We start from the raw sequence: 23420 nt of genomic DNA on the forward strand, positions 1-23420 counted from the left end.
GAGATTCAACAGCAGCAAACCCGTCCAGGTGCTGGGAGCTCGGCTGGCGGGTGGGCCGGCCGGGGGGAGAGGGTCTGGGTGGCACTTTGACCCTGACTTTCCCCTCCCCCCGCACCTGGCTATGTGTCAGCTGCATGAAAATGGGTTCAACTCTGCGTGCAGGACCTGTACGCGCACGGCGGGCGGCGCCTAACAGAACAGGTGAGCGACGGCGCTCTGAGCAGGGGAGGGTGGAGGCAGGCGCTGCTGTGTGCGGCGCGAGCCACACGTATGTCTTTACGGGAGGAAATGGGTAAAAATGTCACTGTATTAAAAGCTTCTGGTGATGTACATTTCTGCACCTCCACAATCCACGCACGAGTTTTTAAAAAATAGTGTTCGTGGGGGGTGGGGTCAGCGGCTGCGTCCTCATACCCCCACCCTGCACTGCCCCAGCAGGGGGCTCCCCAGGACGGTCACCCCCTCAGCCAAATTCCCAAGACCTCACAACTCCATGTCCACAGGGAGAGCCGACATACAGGCGGGCACTGAATAATCCCAGTCTTGCTGCCGTGGCCTCAATGTCCAGGTCCTGCGTGGCTTTTTTATTTAAGCTCCAGGGAAACGCCCCGCCCCCCTTCTACAGATAGGGAAGCCGAGGGTCTGAGCGGGGAAGGAACTGGCTCGCTGGCCCAGGAACCGGACCTGAATCTTGAGAGCGGACATCAGGCCTCCTGATCTGGACAGGACTCCGGGACTGAGTGCTCCTGGGCCACAAGCCACTGAGGCCACGTGGACTGGAGGGACCCATGCCGGTGCCAGGAGCAAGCTCAGGGCCCTGGGTGTCAGCCCCGTGGTGCCTAGGCGGGTGGGGCGGCCAGAGCACAGCCAGTCTCCATCTCCTCCGGGGGCAGGGTGCCCAGGAGCCGCCACGACTCGGGGGGGAGCCTGGGGGCCGGTACAGGACCTTCACCTGTCCCTGAAGCCAGGAGAGCCGCCGCCGCCGCCAGCCGTCACTGTGCCCGCCGCTGCCGCACCTCCCCGATTCCCTAACGGTTCCCCCGGGAGCACTGAAGGTAAATATGTTAATTTGACTTCAATCATGGCTTTTTAAAACAAAGTGCACACTCTATCAGTTTAGGGCACAGAACCTGAAAACCCCCCGCTTGAACGTCTGGGCATTCCGTCCTGGGCGAGGAAACTGACCACGAGGAGCCACGAGGAGCCAAGGGGAGGGCCAAAGGCCTCAAGAAGTCCGCTGGGGACATGAGGGGAGGCCAGCCCGCCAGCTCCCTGGTGGGATCGGCAGCGGGGCTGCTGTCTGGCTTCCCACAGGGGATGCCTCGCACCAGCGAAAGGCTCAACTCCAGCAGAGCAGAGCCTGCAGACCCCGGGCTGCCCAGGACACCCTTGGGAGGGCCCGGCTCCCTGGCTCTTCAGCCCGTGACCCGTCAAGGTACAGCCTGGACGAAGGACACCCGGCCCGGCCCTCCCGTCTCAGCTGGCCTTGGAGCAAGAATGGGAGTAAGCAGCCCGTGGCCACTGGGACTGAGGCGGAGCCAGGTCCACTCACGGGAAGAGTCCCACTTGCAACTGTGGGGCCCTTCCTCCCTCTGTCGCCCTGGGAGGCTCTATCCAGGGAAAACTGCGTGGCCAGCCCTCCCTGAGTGTCAGCCCACGACACTGGGGTCTTCAACTGTCATCAACTCTGCAGCAAGCATACAGACCACCCCCACCCAGACTGTGCGGAATTCAGCCAACACAGGAAACCTTGTGGGGCTCTTGCTTATCTTATTCTAGGGGGGCAGATGGTACATGGGGGGGGGTGTCCTCTCCAAACACATGGGGGAGCACTCTGACACCCCAGGCAGAGGGGGCTCAGGGAAAGGACAACCAGCCAGGCCCCCGAGCTGGGCCGCCCGCAAGACCCAGCAAAGCACCCCTCCCCATGGAGCAGGCAGGCACTATGGCCTCCCACTTTGCGGTGACGGGGCGGGAGGTCACTGACAGGTAAACAGGTAAACAGACCCCATTTCCAGCACTAGTGTTAAGCTGACTTTATAAATTTAAGAACAAATCAGTATCCACACTGCTGTGTTGTTAATCACCGTAAGGACAGCCTTTCTGGGCCCCGGGCCGGCACCAGAAGCCCCACTGGTCTTCCCACCATCACGCGCAGCCCTGAGCCCAGCCCCGGCGGCCTGGGCCAGAGCCCGCGTGCGTGGGGACAGCCTCTAAGAGGCAGGGGGACAGTAACCCCATGGGTGGGGGCTCCAACAAATGGAAGGGGACCTAAAACACCACAGCCCAAGGTCAAGGATCTCCAACAGTCTCGGGAAAAGACACGACGTGGTCACGCAAGCTCACATATTCCAGGACTGACGAGGGACCTGGGAAAGTGTTCCGAAGGGCGGACACCAAACCAAACTCAGAACCCAGACGCCCACCTTGGGAACCTCCAGGCCCCCAAGCCACTGGAAACACAGAGGCAAAGAGGCAGCTGGGAGCCACGGGGCAGCCAGCTCCCCAGGCAGGGCTCTGAGCAGAGGCCGGACGGGGGTCAGCGGGTGCGTTAACCAAGGACCCACCAACATCGCCCCCCCGTCCACCTCCGCTCCAGCAGGACCTGGCGGGTGCCTCTGTCCCTGTGCTGTCCCTGTGCTGTCCCTGCTCGCTGGTGGTCCAGAAGACAGGGGAAGCATCTCGAGGCCTGGCAGCTCAGACGTGCAGGGCGCCCGCCTCCACTGTGGGCTCTAACGAATTCCCTTGTGGGGTTTCTTGGAAATCAGTGACTATAATGTAATCACAGCTGCTGGGGCTCTGAACAAGCCCGCTCAGTGGCTCCGTTCAGTTATAATTATTATGAAAGCGCAGTTAAGAAACCGTGAGGATGAACTGAAACCTTTAGGAAAACCCAAGAGCCGGTGGAGGGGTGGCCCCACCTTGCGACCGTGCCCTCAACCGCCACCTCGCCACCCCACCCAGACCAGGACACCCCGCCCCTTCCTGCGGGTCATCCTGACCCAGGGTGGCAGGCCCAGGTCCACCCTGACCGAGCTCTGTCCACCTGGATGTGCCTGACCCCATGTAACCAGGCAGATCCAGGGCGGGGGCGGGCAGGCGGCAACCACCCCTGTGCACAGTCCCTGTGGTCTTTGCCCCAGCCCCCCCCCCCGGGGAGCAGGACCCTGGGACCCCAAAACAACCATCAGTGGGGCGGCTATCACTACACCCTGCTCAGCTCTTCGACCCACCCCCTCTGGGCCTTGTTTTCCTTCCACAAAACGAGGGGAGTTATCAGACGCCCTCCAGAGACCAGCAGCTCTGAGCCAGCTCCTCACCAACGTCCTGCCCAGCCCCTCTACGGGGCGGTAGGGGGTTCTCCTAAAAGGGCCACAGGGCTTCAGGACAAGGAGAGCAGCCAGCAGTGCCATCCCAAACCTCGGCCAACCATCCCAAGCTGGTGGCTGGACCTCTCAGACACCACTTCACCTGCCTCCTCCTGATGCCTCGGTGGGGACAGCGGCCTGACCCCTGGGGAAGGCTGACCCATGCCCACTCTGCCCCGGGGCGCCCTCGCCCGTAATGCACAGAGCACAGCACCCAGAGTCATGGAGAAGCACCCAGCTGCCCCAGGTGGGGCTCCCTGAAGACAGCACGACCCCTGGGACGGCTGGTGGGGAGACCTGGGCCTCCTGGACCCCCAGGGACAGGCCCACAGTGCCCCTCGGCAGCCGGCAGGCCACTGCAGAGCCCCAGCCCCCGTCCTTTGCTCCCACCTTCACACCCTCGGGTGGGGTGGGCTGGCAGCCCCGGCGGTCCTGCCGGCCACCCCCTGGGCCCTGGGTGTTTGCTTCCTTCCTTCTCCCCAAAGAAAAACACATTTCCAAGAACGGCTGATTTCATTTTGCTAACTTTACCCTCACGTATGGCCCACTTTACGACTAGGATTTTGTGCTGACTGCCTGGATCCCGTGGAATCTTGGAGCAGGAGGAACGAGCCTGTGTCTCACGGCTGCAGTCACTTGCGCTCCGTCTGAGCTGTGCAGACGCTCACAGACCCCTCGGCTCTGCTCCAGAGCGGACTACAAGGGTACCGGCCCCCCGGGGCTGCCAACCCCACGGCCCTCCTCAGCTCCGGAGACAGAGGGGAGCCCAGGCAGGAGGCAGGAGGCACAACCCCAGACCAGGGCTCAGGGGGCCGGCTCTGCTGTTCCCTCCGAGACCAGGGGGTGGGAGAGGGAGGAGGCTCCCGTGCTGGCGCAGGGTCCCCTGGAGGCTCACGATGTGATCTCACTGGAACCCCGGTCTCTGCAGAGGCGGTCCGTCCAGCCAGACTGAGGGTGAGGCGTATGCCCTGGGAAGGAGCTGCGGACACAGGGGCTGGCCACAGAGGCAGGATGGGAGGGGTGTGGTGGGAACCAGGGAATGCCCATGCCCGCAGCTGCTAGAGGCTGGGAGGGCCTGGGAGGGAGCAGGGCCCTGGGACACCTTGACCTCCAGACCCTGGTCAGCACAAAGTTCTGCTGTTTGAGGCCACGTAGCTGGGGGGCCTCCAGGAAATACACAGATGCCGACACCAACCCTGACCTGGCTCTGCGGGGATGGGGACCCACTGGTTTCAGACGGTCTGCCCAGACCTGGCCGTGTCCCTCGGGAATGAGGCTGGCCCTGGGCGCACGCCGGGTCAGGGGAGACAGGTACGCGGGGCTGAGCAAGCCGCCGCCCTGCTCCCCGCACCCACTGCCCCGCGCCGACATCCTGGGCAGAGGCTGGGGTACCTCCTCGCCCTCACACGCTGGGGCGAGACCCGCCTCTGGGCGCGGCGGTTCTGAGGGACCACAGCGTCACCCCTCTGGGCCCTCGTCACTCACCCCGCAACCCAGAGACCCAAATCCTTCCACACGCACAGGGTCCTGTGTGCCCACCACCCCCACCCCTTGCTGCAACCACGGACTCGGCTGCTGGGGGCTGCTGTGGAAACGCACCCATCAGGCAGGGGGTCCCCCACTGACCGGACGCACCAGTCATGCACTGCAACGTCCCTACCCGAGATGCACTGCCCAGGGCCACGCGGCAGCCTCACAGACCCAGGCCGGGAGCAGTCCACAAAACTGGCCAGGATTCCAGAGTCAAGGTCACCAGAGCCACGGAAGACCACAGAAGGTTCCAGACTGAGGGAGCCTAAGAGCCACAGTAAGGCTCAGACACGTAAGAGCACACCCACGCTCCCAGCAGCATACTCACAAAGCCCAAAAGTGGAAATGACCCAAGTGTCCATCGACAGAGCCATGGGCAAGCAAACGTGGTCGGTCCACAGCGTGCAACGTGGCTCAGCCGTAAAAGGCCGGAATCCCCGACACCGTGCTCCTGGAAGGACGACACCGCGCTCCGTGAGGGCAGCCGGACGCAGAAGGACAAATGCCGCAGGATCTGCTCCCTTGAAGCCCTGGGGCAGTGGAGGGGAGCTGCTGTCTCGTGGGGACCAGTTTCCTATTTGCCCGAGGACAAGTCCTGGAGACGGAGGGCGGCCGATCGCTTAGCAGCACCGAACCACACACTTTGAAACAGTCCAGACAGCAGATGAGATGTCATGCGTTGTTGACCACAGTAAAGGTAGAGAGGGGAAGAAAAACACTCAAGAGGTGGGGGGGGGGGGGGCTGGGGGACCGTGTGTAACAGGACCGAGTCCAGTCTGAGAAGATGACCACGTTCTGGGGATGGACGGAGGGGACAGATGGAGGGACGGACGGAGGGACGCCTGCACAACAGTGTGAATGCACTTGACGCACCTGGACTGCGCTTAAAACTGGATAAAACGGTAAATTTTATACCTAAGTAACTAGAATTCTTTTGAATTACAACTTTAAAGGCAGCCCTGGCACAAGCCTGGGACGTGGAGCCACAGCGACGCTCCGGCTGCGAGGGGTGAGCCCGGGTTAGCGGGCGGTTAGCGGGCGGTTAGCAGGCGGTCTCTGCCACCACCAGCTGCTCGCGCATCCGACCGGTGACTACTCAGGGCAACTTATTCTCAAATCGTTCCAGAAAGAGTCCCTTTCCATTTTCCTGAGTTATTAATCTGACAGGAGACCCAGAGCAAAACCAGGGCGGCCCCATGACCGGGGGCCCTCCCTCTGCAGTCCAGCCTGGCCCAGCTCGGTCTGGGTGGTTTGGAGAGGCGTGGGGAGAGACCAGGGGTGCTGCTCCTGCACCAAGAAGGGCCCCAAAGCCTGAATCTCATCTCTCCAGGGCCAGATGCCTGCTTCTTGTGGTTCTGGGTCCGGGGGTGGGGGCCCGTCAAGGTCTGGCCTGGTGTGGACCCCAAGGGAAGCACCACCTCTCGCTCCCACACCCTCCGGCCTGGACGCAGCAGCCCACCTCCAGCCCGCCCTGGGAACCCGCCTCTTCTGCTCGGTTACTTCCCTCCCTTCATGAGCTCACTTTCCTTCTGGGGGATGGAGGAGGGGCCACAGGGCCCCAGTGGCCCCCGTCTGTGCTACAGTTTGGGACCCAGCACACAGCCAGGCCCAGCCCTGAGGACTCCTCTGTGACCGACACGCCTTTCCTGGCCCCTTCACATGACAGGGACTGGCCAACTAAACTAGGTTACAACAATTAACACAAATTCTGCCTCCTGTCCCAAAACTTACATAACCATAGACACTGTGTCTCAGGAAACTCTTCCTCCGCCCATGGCCCCATTTCCTGCCCTCGACCCCGGCTTTGGTCCTGAAAACAAAGCTCCTTCTAGAGTTCCCAACGGGGGTACTGGCCCTTCAGCCCTGCCGTCCGGTACTCGTCTGAGCAGTGGCCACTGCCCATGTGTCTGGCTGCCCACCCTCCTGGGCAAGCACAGGGCAGAGCCAAAAGGCCTATCTTGGCAAGTCCCCCTCCCCGACTTCCCAAACGGCACCTCCTCCCCGCCAGGCATGGGAGGTCTCTGTGACCCCCCCCCCCCCCCGCACTGGACTGACAGCATCTCCCAAATTCACGTCCAGTCAGGTCCTCACAACGGGACCTTACGTGGAGACAGAGTCTTCGCAGATGTGATCAGTTAAGGATGGACACGAGGCCTCTGTGGACTGGGGGTGGGCCCGGCACCCGTGACTGGTGTCCTCGTAAGAAGAGGGACATCTGAACCCAGACACGGAGAGAGGCCGGCCGTGGGACAACCGAGGCAGAAACAGCAGGGATGTGTCTACAAGCCAAGGGGACGCGAGGACCACCAGCACCAGCAGAAGCTCTGCCCTGGAGCCTCCAGAAGGAACCAGCCCGGCCCACTCCTTGACTCTGGGTCTCCCGCCCCCAGAATGGTGGAGAGTGAACTTCTGTCGCTGCAAAGCCACCAGCTGTATGGTCAGCTGCCAGGGCCACACACGCCAGGGTGCCCGTAAGGCTCACGCCCTCCCTGCCCGCCGGCCATCCCCGCCCTCCTGGAGCCCACAGAGCAGCGGTCACAAAATGGGGAGGGGGCACAGCAGCAGGGGAGGAGCTTCACAGGAAGGAGAGCAGCACTCTCCAGTCACCGTGGGCGACAGCAGGCCACCCTCCAGCCACAGCGTTCGCGCCTGGAGCACCATTGCCCCGGTGGCCAGAAAGCGGGGCTGACAACCCAGCGTCTGCATCTCCTTCAAAGCTCTTCTCCATTTTACATGTGGAGAAACTGAGGCCTGGGGAGGCCACCGTGTTTGCCTGGGGTCCCACAGCAGCACAGTGAGGAACAGGGTTCAAAAAATCCCAAGATGACATGCCCAGACTCTACAGAAAGCAGCTGCTTGGACGGGCACAGCCCTGGACAGCCCCGACAGGATCGTGGCAACTGTCAAGGTCCCATCCAGTCCAGGCTGCCTCCAAAACCCTGTCCTCTTCCTGCCTGTGCGGCCCTGAGGGAGAGCAAGCGTCCACTCTGGGGGGCACGGCACACCCCTGTGCCAGGTCCCCGGCTTCCTGACCTTGCCCACTTATGACCTTGCCCACTTATGACCACGCTCGCGGGAAGTGCGGGAGATCTGAGGTTCTGGGTACCACCAGGCTTCCACAGTTCCAGTTGGACGCTACTTCTGAGAACCCATGAATGGGTTCTGCCATGTGCACTCAGGGATGTTTTTTACCCCAAACTTGCTCTGTCCGACTTCTTCCAGACAGTGGGAGACAGCATTTGGAAGGAAATTCTAAAGCCATTAAACTGCGGCCCCCCATCCCCCCGCCCCCGCATCAGGACCAGCTGGGGGCTGGTGAGAGAGAGCCGTCCTCAGACTCTGGCCACCCCGCCTCTCTCCCCAAGGGCATGACTGTGAGTGGACAGTCCACACCACAACGCAGACCCAAGGACAGCCCCTTGGGGGCTGCCCCAAGCCCCTGCATGATGCAAAGCCAGGTTGCTAAATCAGCCCATGGCCTGTGCACCCAGGGGGGCAGGGCGGGGTCTGTGACCTCAGTCCCTCCCTCCGGGAAATGACCCGTGCTTGGGGCTCATGAACCCCTAGGTCCGGTTACTCCCAGATCCATCACAGTGAGCCACACCACTGGGCTACCTGCAGGGATCCCAGGGACCTCTGGGAAGGCCAGGTCCCAGCACGTGGGCACTACGCACTCAACAAACATCACCACACCCAGCGGCCAGCTTGGAGGCTGAGAGCTCCTTGAAGCTTCCACTGGGTCTGGGCGACCCCTGCTCCCAGTGTCCCTCAGCTCCCCCCGCAGGCACGGCCCGTGCCCCACGCCCATCTGGGGAGCAGGTTTCCTAGAGGAGCCAGCGGGCAATTTGCATAATATTCTTTGCAAGTTAATATCAGCCTCTGATAATGATCTCGGCATAGCGTGGAGCGCTGAGGCGGCTGTTACAACACTAAGTAATCATATTTTAAATTATGTTTCCCTTTATAGAAAGGTGTTGCAAAAACACACAGACATGAAATCTGTCTGTAGCAGCCCCACTGCCAACCACCTGACCAGCTTCCCAGTGACGGCTGTGACTGCAGCACTGGGGTCCGGGAAAGCCCGCCCCGCCGGCCAGACCCAGACACCACAGGCCACACGCCACCCCGGACCCCAGGCTCACCCAGGCCGCGGCACCCTGCCCAGCTTGGGCACTGCCCCCGCCCAGGGGGAGTCCGCACAGAGAACTTCACCAGGGCACCTACCACCCACTCTTGCCAGGGGTCCCGACTGCCCTGACAGTAGACAAGAGGGGTGCCCCCTTCCCATAGTCCCCAGCCCCAGCCTCATGCTGGAGACCCCAGTGCCCAGGCCAGACTTCCATGGGATGCACAATTCTGAGAACCCAAACTCTAGGCTTTGGAGCCCTCGGCCCTTTCATGTCCCACGGAGGGCCTGGCTGGCAGTGCTCCCGTCACCCCTCACCCAGCAGCTGGGCTCTGCACCCTCTCCCCAGGCAGGTGAGCTCAGCCTTGACTCTCACACCCACACCCCAGGCATGGCTTGTCCAACAGCAGGGGGAGGGGGTCCCGTCGCAGCGACCTGGGGGGCCTGGTGCAGATGGCCTGAGGGGCAGAAGAGACCCGCCCCCGGCACAGCCGCAGGGAACCGGGAGCCAGAGGGGCAGGGGTCCCCATCCTGCTCAGAGGGGCAGCCCCGCAGGGGAGGCCTCATACTCCCCTGCTCCCCTCTCCCTTTGCTTAGGAGCCAGGGCCACCACTCTCCCTTTATTTTCTTAAAAGCTTTTTTCTTCTTTTTTTATTAAAAAAAATCCAATTATAGCACGAATCTCTCAGCAGGGGTCAGTGTGGAACAAGAACGCCGAAGTTAATGGACATGACACAGGCAAGATTAATGCCTAAAGGGCTTCAAAAGTTGTATGATGCAGATTTCATTAACATTTTAATTGTAATGTATCTTTTTAATCTTGCCTCTCTAATGGCTTTATATCCAAAAAAAGGGAAGAAAAAACTGCTGACACAACAAAAAGTATCAGTATACACGATTTAACAAAGGCGCTCAGCAGAGCAATGGAAACTAAATGAAATGAGCAAAACTATGTTAACATTGTGATTTTTTAACGGCACAAAAGTCAGGAATGCGGAGAGGCGGGTACTTCTCCCTTCCTGGCACAGGGACGGACGGGGCAAAGAAGGGGGACAGCAGGGGCAGAAGCTGAGGGCCAGGGCAGAGAGCCCCAGGAGGGCCCGCATGCCACAAAGACCCAGGGCAACGTCCTGCTCCCGACCCACAGGCACGGGGGCACCCCACAGTCCAGACTCCCAGGAGCGTCTAGGAGACGGAGGGAGGTTCGCGTCATCCAAAGGGCGCCAGCCGTCAGAGTGGACGGCCCCTGGTGCTGGGGGGTGGGCAGGGGGCAGCTGGGGCATCACCGTAACACCGGCATTTTGTGGGGCCAAGGCTGGGGTTGCGGACGAGCAGGCCCCACGGGGAGGGACCCCGAGCAGCTCTCGTCGATGGGGCAGCAACATACGAAGGGCTCCAACTCTCAAGGACGGTGTTTCCAGAAATACACCTGGTCCTGACTACGGAGGGCTAAAGAGATTTTTATTTTCAATCAACAAACACTCACAGAGCGCCGCCCCTAGTCTACCTGATGGTGTGCCCCGAATCCCTCTCTCCTCTCCGCAACACCTCCCACCCCCGAGGCAAGGCCTCCCTCAGGGACTTGGTGGCTGGGCCTGGTGCTGGGCCTGGGGGCCGGCCAGCCCGGGGCCTGGGACACAGCTCGGCAGCAGACTCCGCTCAAACCCAGTGACTATATATGGGCACTTTCAGGCCCCTGCGGTCCCCGCCCCCGACCTGCCTGCTTCCCAGGCACACAGGCAGGCGCTGGGCGGGGCCCTTCCATGGCCATGTGCCCTCCTGGATGCCAGGGCCCAGGGCCGAGGGGGAGGGGGAAGATTCCTTCAGAGACCCAGAGCCAGCCTCTCCTCCCCCTGGGACCAGAGAACAACGCCTCAGAGAAAAGCATGCCTGCGTCCTCCCTGGAGCCACGGAGAAGCAGCCTCCCCTTAAAGGGACACGTGCTCCTCACTGGCTCCTGCCCACTTATAGGGAGGGGTCGTCCCGAGAGGGCCCCCAGGCTGGGCCCAACCTGCACAGAGGCCTGAGGCCGGGCCTGCTCACCTTCAGCCAGCGGAGAAATAAGGAAGCTACTACTGCCCAGGGAAACACACAGGCCAGGGTGGGGCTCAGAGAGGGTGGTTCGCCATCCAAGGTCACATAGCTCCGGGCGGGATGTGACCTGGGACAGCCCCACCGCTCCAGCTCCTGCCTCACAGCTTCCTTGCCTGGATCCAGGGCCAGCCTGCACGCACAGGGGTGGGGCAGGGAGGGGCCCAGAGAGCCCGGGGTCACGGTCAGAGCCCCCTCCATTCCTTCTCCCGCTCAGATGTGCTCCCGCTGCCCTTGTCCTCAAGGACACTGCCCCACTCTGAAGATGCTAACCACCGCGGCGGCCACCAGGGAGCCCCACTCCAAAGTTCACATCCCAAATGTCAATGACCACTACTTCCAGACCCCTCTGGCCACCCACAGCCAGCCAGACCCTCACACTCAGGGCCTCACTTCCAAAACCTGAACTCGCAAGCACAAAGGCCAGAGGCCCCCGCGGAGGAAGCCCAGCTCCCAGCACGCAGCAGCCGCAGGACACACAAGGAGGGTGCCCTGGCCAGCAGGGCACCAGAGTTTACAAAGAGCCGGAGAGCCAGGCCTGGTGAGAGAAGGCATTTGCTAAGAGAAACCGAGATCGCCAGGATCCCTGCCCTGCCCTGGGTGGCGAAGCTGGATGCTCTCCCCAGAATGCACCCAGGGTCCCTGGAGCCCAGGTCCGCGTCGGGGGAGGACCTAACTTTCAGGCACACCCTCGGTGGCCCGGGACACACAGGCCTCGCCCGCGGGTCACAGGGTGGGGCCCACACTCCCCAGAATGGAGATGCAGACCGGAACAGACAATGGGCTGTAGCCCCAAGCCGAGCCGCACCAGAAGTACCTGAGGGCCAGACTGCTCATCTTGGGGAGGAATGGGGGGGGGCTGGCCACATAGGGGTGTAGCACAGTGGGGGGCGAGGGGCTCCAGGAGGGCCCAGGACAAGTGCTCTGCAGACCCTGCAGGCCGAGGTGCGTGAGAGGCCCAACCCAGCCAGCCCTGAACAGGCCGAGGCCACTCCCCAGCCCCAGCCGGACTTCACCAGCTCCCAGAGTGGGGCCGCCCAGGGCTGGAGGAGATAGCTCACAGGAGCAGCTCAGCATCCGGCCAGGGACTGGTGGCACCTGCTCCTGCCATGGGACCCCCCCCCCCCCAGCAGCCGCACGTCACAGGACCGTGCTCCCCTCCAAAAGCCCAGGCCTGGAAGAGCAGCCTCAGACACGAGCCAGGTGGCCAACACTACCCTGAACCCAAAAGCAGCTTGTCGTGACCCCAGAACCTAGCGACGGCCAAACCTGCCACGTATTCCCACTGCACGGGGGTCAACACGCGGTGTTCCGGGGTGCGGGACCATCATCTAGCGTGGGTCTCTCCCCAGGTCTGCCCTCTGCACCCCTACCCCTTCCTCCTCCTCCTCTCCTCTTGAGCCCCTGACCTCCTCCCCACCCTCCCCAGGGTGCCCAGATGATGGCAGCAGGGGGTTCTCAGCACTCACTGTCACTTCAGTCGCACAAGGAGGCCAGGAGACGTAGTCTGCTACTGGCTCCATTTCACAGGTGAAGAAACAGCTTGCCACCCAGGAGCCAGGTAAAGGGTCAGGCAGCGGGCGCTGCCTCCTGCCTTCCCAAGAGCCACCGTGTCCCTCCTGCCGGCGACCTCTGTGCTGTACTCCAGCAGACCGTCACCACAGCCGCCACCAGCCTGGGCGGCCACCCCCACCCCCTGCAGCCCTGCCCCACCACAGAACGCAGAGAGAGCCCAGAGAGGGGAGGCCCAGGTGGAAGGGCCCCACTCTGGGGGTGGGCCGTAGAGGAGGCTGCCCTGGCACGGAGGCTTCTGCCCTCGTCCACGGCTAGTGCCGGGGACTCCAACAGGGGGCCTGGGGCTGGCCCTCACCGCCCACCCCAACTCTGCATTCCGGGGCACACAGGCCTCAGAGGCAGGGGTGTGGGGTGGAGCCCTGGAAACGGTCAACGCCACAGTGTCATCTCCTGTCCCACGGGTGGGTACTGGGCTCAGCTAAGCCCAGGACGCAAGGCAGGCAGGCGGGACCCTGAAGCCAAGGATCAAGAGGAGCCCGGGCCACAGATGCCAGCTCGGCGCTTTGCTGTCACCCCCTTCCGTGAGTAATGCGTGCTCATGTTTTAGCTGGAAACCGGGGAAAGAAACTGGAGACACCCTCAAGCAGCCCCCGGGTCAGTTACAGCAGGAGTGCTCTTCACCAACCGTCTTCAGAAGCCGCCAAATGGCTGCGGAAGAGGATGGGCAGAGCCGCTCAAGTCAGCGCCGCCTCTGCCCCGGGCGTGACCACGGAGAGCGGATCTCCACTGAGAGGTGACAAGTGATACCTCGTTGTGCTCCTTCCAGCAGGCTTACCGAGAGAGCAGGGGCCCAGCACCTTGGGTCTCCTCCTCCTATTTCCTTTGCTCAGACTCCAGCCGAGGTGCCACCCAACAGTGGAATGACCCTACCAAAATGCCAAAGGACCTCCTGGGAGGGACAGGCGCCACAGGGGGCCGCAGGGAGAAGGCATAAGGTGGCTCTTTGGAAGGCAGGAGGCAGTGCCCGCTGCCTGGCCCTTTACCTGGCTCCTGCGTGCCAAGCTGTTTCCTCATCTGTGAAATGGAGCCAGTAACAGACTACGTCTCCTGGCCTCCTTGTGCGACTGAAGTGACAGTGAGTGCTGAGAACTCCCTGCTGCCATCATCTGGGTACCGTGGAGAGGGTGGGGAGGGGGTCAGGGGCTCGAGAGGAGAAGAGGAGGAGGAAGGGGTAGGGGTAAAGAGGGAAGACCTAGGGAGAGACCCACACCACACCAGACCACACCAGACCAGACCAGACCAGCCAGAAGGGCGGGCCTGCGGGCGGCGCAGGAAGCAGGAGGGCCCTGGGCCTGGGCCTCTGCCCCCTCTGCCGGGAGAGGGGCGGGCACACTGGAGCGCTTGCAGACTGCTGAGAAACAGCAGCTTCAGAGGACGGTCAGCACACTGAGGGCGGGAAGGACCTCCAGCTCCAGCCTCCAGTGCCCCAGCCCCCCCCCAGCCCCCCACCACACAGAATGGGCCAGGGACACACAGCCGGATGCCCAGAGAGTCCCAAGAATTACCACTAGAAAAAAGGAGTCCACCTGCCCATGTGGCCACAACATCTGTTTGGAGGGCCCCAGCAGAGGGAGGAGGATGGAGGCAGGGGGAATGGCCTGTAAGGCCAGCTCCAGGGGACCTACCAACTGCAAATCCACAGGTTTAATTAAAGGGCGTCAGGAGAGAGCTGGCAAGCACCAGCCCCAAGACCAAACTTCTGAGAAGCCCGGAAGAGGGGACCCGGAGGTGACCTCTGACCTCATGACCCCCGCCCCTACACACACACCAACGCGGCCGACTTCGGAAGAGCCTGGGTCATCTGCCTGGGTCATGGGCGTGGGCGCCGGCAACGGACTCAGAGGTCACCTCTGAGGTCCTCGGATAAGGGGCTTGAGCAACAAGACTTCAGCTCCGCAGGGTCAGAGCAGCGGATGACAGGTGCGAGGGCCCTCCCGGGGCAGCCGGCCCCCAGGTTCTCCCCAGGTTGGGGTCCGCACGAAGAAGGGACGGGGGTGGGGGTGCAGGGACGCCCAGGAAAGGGGCCCACCGGGACCAGGAGGGAGAGGCGCCGGCCCGGCGGATGCGCAGCCGCGCGGCCGTCTCGGACCCTGGCCCGGGCCCGGGCCTCCCCGCTCCAGGAGGGCCGGGCCGGGTCGGCGCGCTCGGGCGGAGGCCGGGCGTCCCGAGCGGGGCCCCGCGCCCGCCGGCCGGGAGGGAGGGAGGCGCCCGGGGCCCCGCTCGCAGCCCCGCTTCGGGGCGGCGCGGGCGGGTCGGCGCCTCCCCAGGCCGGGCCCCGCCGCCTCCCCGGCCGGGCGGGCGCGCCGCGCGAACTTGGGCTGCGGGCGGCCGGCGGGCACTGCGGCAGGGAGGCGGCCCGGCGCGCCGCGGAGTTTGCGGGAAGTGCGGCGGCGGCGACCCGGCCGGCGGCGCCAAGTTGGGCGTACCTGCGGGCGCCCGGCCCGGTCCGGCCTGCGGCGGCAGGAAGTCTCGCGTCCCCGCGCTCCGGCTCACATGGACTTTCTCCGGCCTCGCCCAGCACCGGCCGCACCGCGGCGGGCGGGGCGCGGGGAGGCGCCGCGGGCCGTTTAAAGGGACAGCGCGCCAGCCGCGCGCGCGCACTCGCCGCCCCGGGGCGCGCCGCCCCGCCGCCAGGTGGGAGCCGGGACGGGCGGGGGGAGGCGCTGGAGGGGGGAGGGGGCGCGGGGCGTTACGGGGGGTGCCCCTGGGAGGGGGTGAGGGGGCGGCGCCCCTCAGCCCCTCCGCGCAGTCTTCCCCCCCGCCCCCCGCCTCTCCCAGCGTCCCGCCCTGCGCGGGACACGGGGCCGCGCCGGACCCACGCCCTCCCCCGCCCGCCGGCCCCCGCAAGGACCTGCGCAGCCCCGGAGCCCCGGGCCCCGCAGCGCCCCCTCCCCGCGGCGGCGGAGCTTGCACAGAGCGGCCTCCGCGAGGCGGCGCCAAGTGGGACTGCGGGCGGGAGGGCGTGCGAGGAAAGCCGGGGTGCGGGAGCGCCGTTGGGCGGGCGAGCCCGACGCCGGGCACCGGGACCTCCTGCTCCGGCCGGGAACTTGGCCGGGACTGCTTTCAGGCCTGGCGTGATCTGGGTGCACTGGCGCATTATTGTTACTCATTCCAACCATCCGACCCGACCCTCCCACCTCTGCGACTCCAGGTTTGTCCGAGGCCACGCTCCTGTGGACGGAGGTGCACCTTTAAGTAAAACAGGCCACACACCCGAAGCACCCCCAAACGCCCCCTTCGCAGTCGCCCCAACCCTGATCTGGGGTCTGGGGTCTGGGGTCAGGACAGGCCACAGTGGTCCTCCGGGCCGGAGGCAGCGTGGCTCCCTCCCTCCCACAAGGGTCCTCATGGGAAAATGGGGGTGGTACCAGAACAGTGATCTTGGGCATGGGGTCAGCAGGAGGAGGGGATTAAGGTGAAGAACACGGTGTCCACTCACCCTCCCAGAAAATGTTCTGGACCCCTTGGGGGTCATACAGTTAGCCAAGGTCATTTGTAGGACAATGGTCAGAAGCTGGTCCAAGTACTTCTGTCTCCGACCTCAACCTCCTTCACCTTGTTGTAGACTGACCCCCACCCCCAACTTGTGGGTCCACACAGAAAACATCCTCACAGCAGTTCACTGCTGGCTTGCCCTCTGGGAGGATGGGTGTCACACCCCCAGATCCCCACTCAGACCTAAACAGGGTCCCGGTTCCCTCACCCCCAGACCAGTCCAGCCTACTGCCACTTCCAAGCCCAGGAGGCAGTCTGACATGTCCGGGGGGGCCTCTACCCGCTAGAGACACAGTCCTGTGGTTTGGCATGTGGTCACATGGTTCAGGAGCTGCAAGGTGAGGGAGACCTCCAGGACCAACGGAAGTGCTGCCTGCAGAAGGCTGTGGGACAGGTGGCAGCCAAGGGCTGAGTGCCTCCAGGACAGCCCCACAGCCTCCAGCCTCTGGACTCCTGCTGGCTCGTAAGTGCTATGGACCCTCTCAGCCCTGCACACTCCACCCCGCCCCCACCCCCCCCAGCTCACCCCCACCCTGGAAATTGGGGCTTCTACAGAGCAGGGACAGACTAGTCTCTGGGAACTTCCAACCCAGGGTGAGGCCACAGAAGCCGTCCACCAGGCCCCCAGGTCCTGTCCTGGGGGCACTGGGGTCACTGCGTGGATGAGAACCCACAGAGGGTCTAGAGGGGTGACTGCCCCCAGCAGGCGGTGGAGACTGGGCGCGGGGGGGCCTCTGTCTGCGTGCTCTCCTGGGGGGAGCCCCGCTCACCTGGGCAGCTGGTGCACAGCTTGCACATTCCCACCACTTTGTTTTCTAAATATCAAAGGAAGTCTTTCTTCTTTAATGGAGGACATTTGGGAAACATTGAGGAGTTTTAAAAGACAACAGATAACCAGCAACCTGTTCCCCCAGGGTCACTGACAGGATTTGGTGCGGTTTCTGGGTGTCTGGGTGTGAGTCTACTGCAAGTGCATGTTTTAAATGCTAATGCTTTCGCCTGAACTTCCAGGCCTGTGCTGCGGGCCGGCGCTGGGGCGGTGTCTAGCTCTACGGCGGCCGGCCGACAATCCTGTGAGCTAAGCGCTCTCTCTACTCCTGTTTTGCTAATGAGAGTACTGCAGCTCTGGAAGAAAGTGCAGCCAGCCTAGGGCTGGCTCAGCCAGGGCTCCCAGCAGGCACCCGGGGTGCGGCCCGTGGGCCTCCTGCCTCCGTTCTGAGCATTGTGAGTTATACGTTGTGCACTGGCAGCCTGGTGCTGGCTGATAGGCCGGGGGGGGGGGGGGGGCGGGGATTGGCCACGGTCCCCTCTTGAGGGTTCTGATTAGCACTGCAGCCCCTCTGCATGTGCAGCGAGGGTTTCCTCAGCTCAGGAAGGCCCGGCCTGGCACCTGGTCCCATAGCTGATCCAGAGAGCATCGAGCTGGGGGCAAGAGGGAGGTCACAAGAGAGAAATCTGCGAACTGATGAGCCACGGAGGTGGGGTCTCAGGAGTGGGGGCCCGGGTGCACTTGGGAGCAAGGCGGAGAACCAGTGCCTGGCACCTGTCTGTCCTCCCCTGGATGCCGCAAGCCTTCGGCAGCCCTGCAGGCGGCTGAGTGTGGAAACCTGACTGCCCGGGGCTGACAATCCACTGAGGTGGGATCTGGGGGAGCACCTTTCTCTTCCCAGGGCTCCCCTGGCCACGCACACCCCCAAACTCTGCTTGCTCCGTGAGGGTCTCTGGGAGTCGGTGCGAGCTGTGCCGCATCTGTTCTGGAAGACGCTTTCCTCCTCCTTGCAAGGCTCGTCTCGAGGGTTAAGGCCCATCAAACACACCCAAACCCAGGACGCTCAGCCAGCTGCCTCCTGGACTGCCCACCGGGGTGGCTGATGGCCGTCCCTGTGCCGTGGCCAGACAGGGCCCCTTGCCATGCCCCAGACCTGCTCCCCCTGCCTCCTCCTTTGCACCTGCTGTTCCCGCCTATTCCTTTGGGCAGCTCAGGCCAAGCACCTCCTTATCCCTCACCTTTCTCACGTCCCGGGTCCCATCTGTCCCGTAGGCCCACAGCACCACCATACAGCTGACCCTTTCTCATACCCACTATCTCCCTGCTACCCTCCCAGTCCAATCCCCTTCTCCTCAAGTTACTGCGGCAGCCCCGGAGCTGGGCTCCCCCGTCTCCCCCCACCCCATTGCCCCTGTCCAGGTCTTGTACCCCACAGGAGTTCTGTGAGAACATGTCAGATCACAGACCCCCTCTACTCAGATCCCTCAGTGCCCCCCATCTCCCTCCCACACAGAACTTGAGTCCAAGTCCTCGCAATGGCCAAGACCTGGGTCTCCACCCTCACTCACCCCTCCTTGGTCCCTGTGCAGCTCCAGCACCCCAACTCTGCTCCAGCCACACTTTCTGCATGGGGCCTCCGACTGCTGGCCTCCTTCCGCCCCAGGGACTTTGCACCTGCTGTTCCCACTACCCATACTCCCTCGCCATGTCTTTGAGACTACTCACTTCCTTTGGGTCTCTGCCCAGTCGTCCCTGGAGCCTGGGCCTTCCCAACCCTCCCATATAAGAGAGCCAGATGGGCCGTTGCCAGCTGACTCTCTCTGACCCATCCCTAGTGCTAATCCACTCTGACACAGCCCCCTTCTCCCCCACCCCATGGGTACTGGCTCCCCATATTGCTCACCACCCTATTCCTGGCCCAGTGGGGTGCCTGGTACAGGTCAGGTGACCATAGACATCTGCAGAGTATGGGAGCCTAAGGGGCGCTGTGTCCTCACTGAGGAGGGACGGGAACCCCTATCCACCTGCCGGAATTTCGGTGCCTGTCTCCTGCCGGCCGAGTGTCCAGTCTCCAGTCAGCAGGACGGAGCAGGAGGCAGGGGACCCCAGCGTCAGACCCCTGCCGGGTCTGCCGGTGTGAGAAGAGACTCCAACCCCACAGATGCCTGAGCAGGAGAGCGGTGCCTCCCCAGGACGTGTACACAGGGTCCTGTCGGCCTGAGCTGAGTGCAAGCTGGACATCCACAGTGCGTCCTCGCACCTGGGAGCCGGGCCCAGGCCTGTGAGGGGACAGCAAAGGGCGGACGTCCGCCCTCCTTGCTCCACCCCTGCCCGTCAGCACAGAAGCAAGGACACCGAAAGCCTTGGTGCCACGGCGTTTGCGCTCTCAGGAGGGAGCCTCTCTTATCGTCCAAAGAGGAGTTCACCAGGGCCAGAGTCAACGTCCGACTGTGGGTCCCTGACCCTCCCTTGGAAGCTGCCCCAGGTGGGCTCTTCCTCATCCCTAATGGGGAGCAGCCCGTGGAGGGTTTTCCTGCAGTCACCCCAAGCACCCGCGTTCCTAGCAAAGGCTAAGTTAGGGAAGACCCCAACCCCGGGACTGGGTAGCTGCCAGAGAAGCGGTGAGGCTCCACTTCCACCCCCCTCCCCCGGGAGGCTCCAGGAGAGGCCCTGGCCGCCCGTGTGCGGCCACATGCCAGCAGTCCACAAAGGACCCCTTTGTTACCATCCTGCTCTGTGCCAACCAGGCAGCGGGGAGGGGGTGCTGAACGCCCGGGCACTCGGGCCGTCCCCTCACAGCCGGGGTTTGAGTAGGGCCCCCGGTCTCACCCCAGACTCGGGGAGCAGCCCTGCCTCATGGATCTAAGCGGGGGCAGGAGCCAGCGATGCCGCAGACCCCAGCCTCCAGACTTGCAGTCCGAGGCCGGCCCCCACCTTGAGCGGTTGGGTTTTGCCCATCCCATCCCCAGTTTCAGATTCGAATTGAGGCCAGCACCTCTTTTAATATGAAACAGTCCAACGGATCCTGTGGCCTACCCCCACCAGGACGTCTGCCCGGGACCCCAGGGTGGCACTGCTGAGCCTTTGGGGGGAGCCAGGGTCCACACCTAATGGCCACCCAGGGCCACAGCGTTGCAGAATTCTCGTCTCGCCGAGTCGAAGCATGGATCTCGGGGACACCGAGGTGAAGTGAAGTGAAAGTTTAAGTGAAGGTGAGAGCAGAATGGGAAGAAGAGGAGGGAGCTCTCCAGAGCGAGGGGCCTCCGTGGGTTGTCACCAGAGGCGGTTAGGGTCAGCCTTTCGTGGAACACTGACCAGGGAACTTGGTAAATACCTTGTCTATACCGCGGAAGAGGGACATGGTGTTTTCCTAAATACCCTGAGTACAAACAAGGTGTCCCTTCTGTCTGGTAAGACCTTGCCGTTTCTCCACATCTGGGATTCTGTGAGCCTGGTCACTAGCCCCCTGCCCCTCTCTCCCACCCCTGACTCAGCAAGGCTCAGGCCACCCTCCAGCCACAGCCCAGCTCAGGACGTCAGGCCCTGGCTCCTGCCTGGGCTCCTGCCTGGGCGGCAATGGCCAACCTTGAGCACAGCCCACACCCCTCCCCAGGAAACAACCTCACTTTTGTTCCTGGCCCGGCTCCTGGACTTCGGGGGCCTGCCCTCAAGGCAGCACTGTATGCATTCGTGCAGGAGGGAAAGAACAATGGAAGGTGAGTCTCCAGGCCCTGCCCCTGTGACAAAGGGGCCAGCAGCCCAGCTTCTCCAGAGCCAGGTCCAGCTGGCCCATCAGAGACCCCCCAGGTCCCTCTGCCATTCCTGCTCTTACCGTGGTTATCCTGCAGAGTCGGCACCCCCAGGAGGCAGCAGGCCCTCCACCCCTGGGGTCCCTCCACTCCACTCTGGGGTCACGCTCCGCCTGCCAGGCACCCAGCACCCTCCGCGGGCTCCACGTTAGAAGGCATCAGCCCACACTGGAATGGGGACCACGTGTGTTCTGCAGTGAATCTGGCAACAGACTCTGGGATCCAGGCCGCAGCCCCCCTGCCCCCCGGGCAGCCCGTGCGCCCCTGAACACTCTGAAGACCCTGTATGAGGGGGGGATTTCAGACTTCGTGTTTCTGATGGAGAGTCTGGTTGTCCTGCAGACACAGGAGCTGGGAACTCAGGAGACGTCCAAGGATGAGAAGCGTGGAGGGAGAGCAGGAGGGGTAGCCAAAACAGAGAAAAGGGCTGATGGGGCCTCACTCTGTGCTCAGTTGATTCCCTCCAGGCCTGAGCAGCTGGCCTTTGCCCACTCCCCAGTGTCCGTCCTCCTCCCACCCATGTTCTCCTTGTAGTGCACAGGCTGCCAGTCTCTGCTGGCTGCTCCCCACAGGGCCTTTGCACCTGCAACCCCCCTGCCTGGGATCCCTCCTCTCCCTGGGTTGGCAAGTGAACTCCGATTGGTTCATCCTTTAGGTGGTGTGCTCAGGTCCTCAGGGAAGCCGTCTGGACCCCCCAGCTGGCTCTCACAGCATGGCCCCCCTGGGGTGCACGTCCACACTCCAGCAGGTGGTTTAATCTGGCCCCTAAGGGAGAAGACACACTTGCTGAGAGAGGTCCAGCCAGAGCACAGGCAGCCTGGGAGGGTGGCAGGCAAGGCCCTCCCCATGGGGGAGGGGGGGCAGACGGGTGCACACCTGCCCCCAGAGAGTCGGGAGACTGGGTTGTCCTCAAGCACGGCTGTGTGCCAGGCCCGGTGCTCAGCCCTGGGACGCGGTGGAGAGTAAGGTGGGCCAGGGCCGCTCTCCTGGGCCTTCTGCCTGAGTGGGGGGCACAGTCAGACCCCAGAATGCCACGGACTAGAAAGCACTGCGTACGCGATGAGGCGCTTCACGCGGCAGGACGGCAGAGTCAGCGGGAAACCCGCCAGAGCGGCCGCCGTGGGGCAAGGTGTGCGGTTCTTCAAGATCTAAACAGAATTACCGTGACCCGGCAGTTCCGCTTCTGACGTGAGTCAAAATTGGGAGCAGGGTCTCCAAGAGTCGTCTGTGCCCCGTATCCGTGGCACCGTTCACAGCGGCCAACGGGTGAGCACGAGCCGAGGGGCCTTCGGTGGACACGTGGTCTTCCCGCGCAGCCAGGCAGTGTCCAGGCTGCACCTACTGAAATGTCTGAGTCGTCGCCGCTGGAGACGGCGCGTTGGGACTGTTGGAGAAGACGCACAAGGTCTGGGGACGGCTGCATGGCGGTGTGGGTACGCGGGGCGCCCCTGAGCTGTGCCCTTAAAAGCGGTGAAGACATAAATATGATGCTTGTTTTCCAGAAGAAAACACCCAATGCTGTGCATGCACACGAGAGGTGCAGGCCAGGCGGCGGCTAAGTGGACGTGGGGGGAGGTGTGCGGGGGAGGGGCTGCTGGGAGGCGGGTCAGCGGGGCCAGCCAAGCCTCCTGACCCCACGCGCGTGGGCAAGAGTCTTCTGGTTGCCAGGTTCCCGGAGACCCACTGGGGACCTCCCAGGACCCCGGGAGGTGGGAGGCCCGTGATGCCCATTCCCTCAGGAAGACGGGAGGACAGTTTGGGGGAATCAAGCCTCCCGTGGGGGCTGTAGGGACCCCTGGGGAGTTCCCGCTTGAGTCACACGGCCGCAGGCGTCAGGCCGGATGCGGCCGGGGGTCAGTGTGTGGGGATGGAGGGCCCTCCTGTCACTGGTGGTCATCACTGCCCCAAATCCAGGGGTCCTCCCCTGGTCTTCCCGTGACTTCTCAGCGTCTGGCCACACGGTTGAACTGCAACTCCTCCGCCAAACACGTAGGGGCTTGTGGGGCCACGCTGTGGTTTTGGGTCCTCCCCCACCAGCCGCTGGGTCTGGGGTCGCACATACAGCAAACATACAGCGTTTGCCAGGAGCCTCTTGCTGCTGCCAGGAAGCCTGCGGGCGGCCGGGCCCCACAGATTCGAATCCGGGTCTGGTCTTGCAAGAAGACAGGTGCTTGGTGGTCTGTACGACTAACATCCTTCATTTTCAAGGGACAGCCGGAGGTGGTGGGGTCCGCACAGAGCCGAGGTGTGTCCACCAACAGAACCCTCCCCTCGGAGCCCGGGCTGGACTCACCCCTAGACCGCATTGGAGGTCTGGGTGCCCACAGGTCGAACCACACCCAGATGGTACCCTTGGGCTGAATCTACCCATGAATCAGAGCCTCTTGGGGGGTAGGAGATGCCCTCACTGTGGGCTGGGGGCCATCCCTCACCTTGGGGCTCCCCACCCAGCCCTACTGCTCTGGGAGTGAGTGCTCAGTGGCCATGGCCTCTGAGAGCAGAGGAGCTGCACGTGGTGCTGGGCGTATCCCCTCCAAGTCCCCACCAGCCGTATCTCTGCTCCTGGGCCCACGGCAGGCACGGCCTGACCCTGAGACGGGGGCTTCTGGCGATGGCGTAGAGCATGGGGACCAGGATGGTGACCGGGGGTTCTGTGG

General features: G+C 63.3%; 1 protein-coding gene and 1 long non-coding RNA gene across 6 annotated transcripts in view; one reads left to right on the forward strand and one right to left on the reverse strand.

Annotated features, from left to right (window-relative positions):
* Positions 1-23420, reverse strand: part of NACC2 (NACC family member 2) — an 85233-nt gene that overhangs the window by 51298 nt on the left and 10515 nt on the right. For 2 of the 3 annotated variants that reach the window (XM_044389510.3, XM_026514332.4), the window contains exon 1: positions 15117-15226. The exons of the other annotated variant lie outside the window; for it this stretch is intronic. The gene's annotated coding sequence lies outside the window, so the exon portion shown is untranslated. Of the gene's footprint in view, positions 1-15116; positions 15227-23420 lie in introns of those variants that run through there. 3 annotated transcript variants of the gene reach the window in all.
* Positions 14049-22272, forward strand: LOC123001869 (uncharacterized). Of its 3 annotated transcripts, none has more exons than XR_006411166.3 (7): positions 14049-14610; positions 16473-16648; positions 17197-17409; positions 19116-19439; positions 20000-20166; positions 20568-20670; positions 20803-22272. It is a non-coding gene; the product is annotated as an uncharacterized LOC123001869 (long non-coding RNA). The 3 variants fall into 3 exon arrangements; XR_008960008.1 differs by lacking the exon at positions 14049-14610 and adding an exon at positions 15286-15324; XR_006411165.3 differs by lacking the exon at positions 14049-14610 and having other exon boundaries at positions 15504-16648.

Source organism: Ursus arctos, unplaced genomic scaffold (assembly GCF_023065955.2).
Source record: "Ursus arctos isolate Adak ecotype North America unplaced genomic scaffold, UrsArc2.0 scaffold_18, whole genome shotgun sequence".
Classification (NCBI taxonomy): domain Eukaryota; kingdom Metazoa; phylum Chordata; class Mammalia; order Carnivora; family Ursidae; genus Ursus; species Ursus arctos.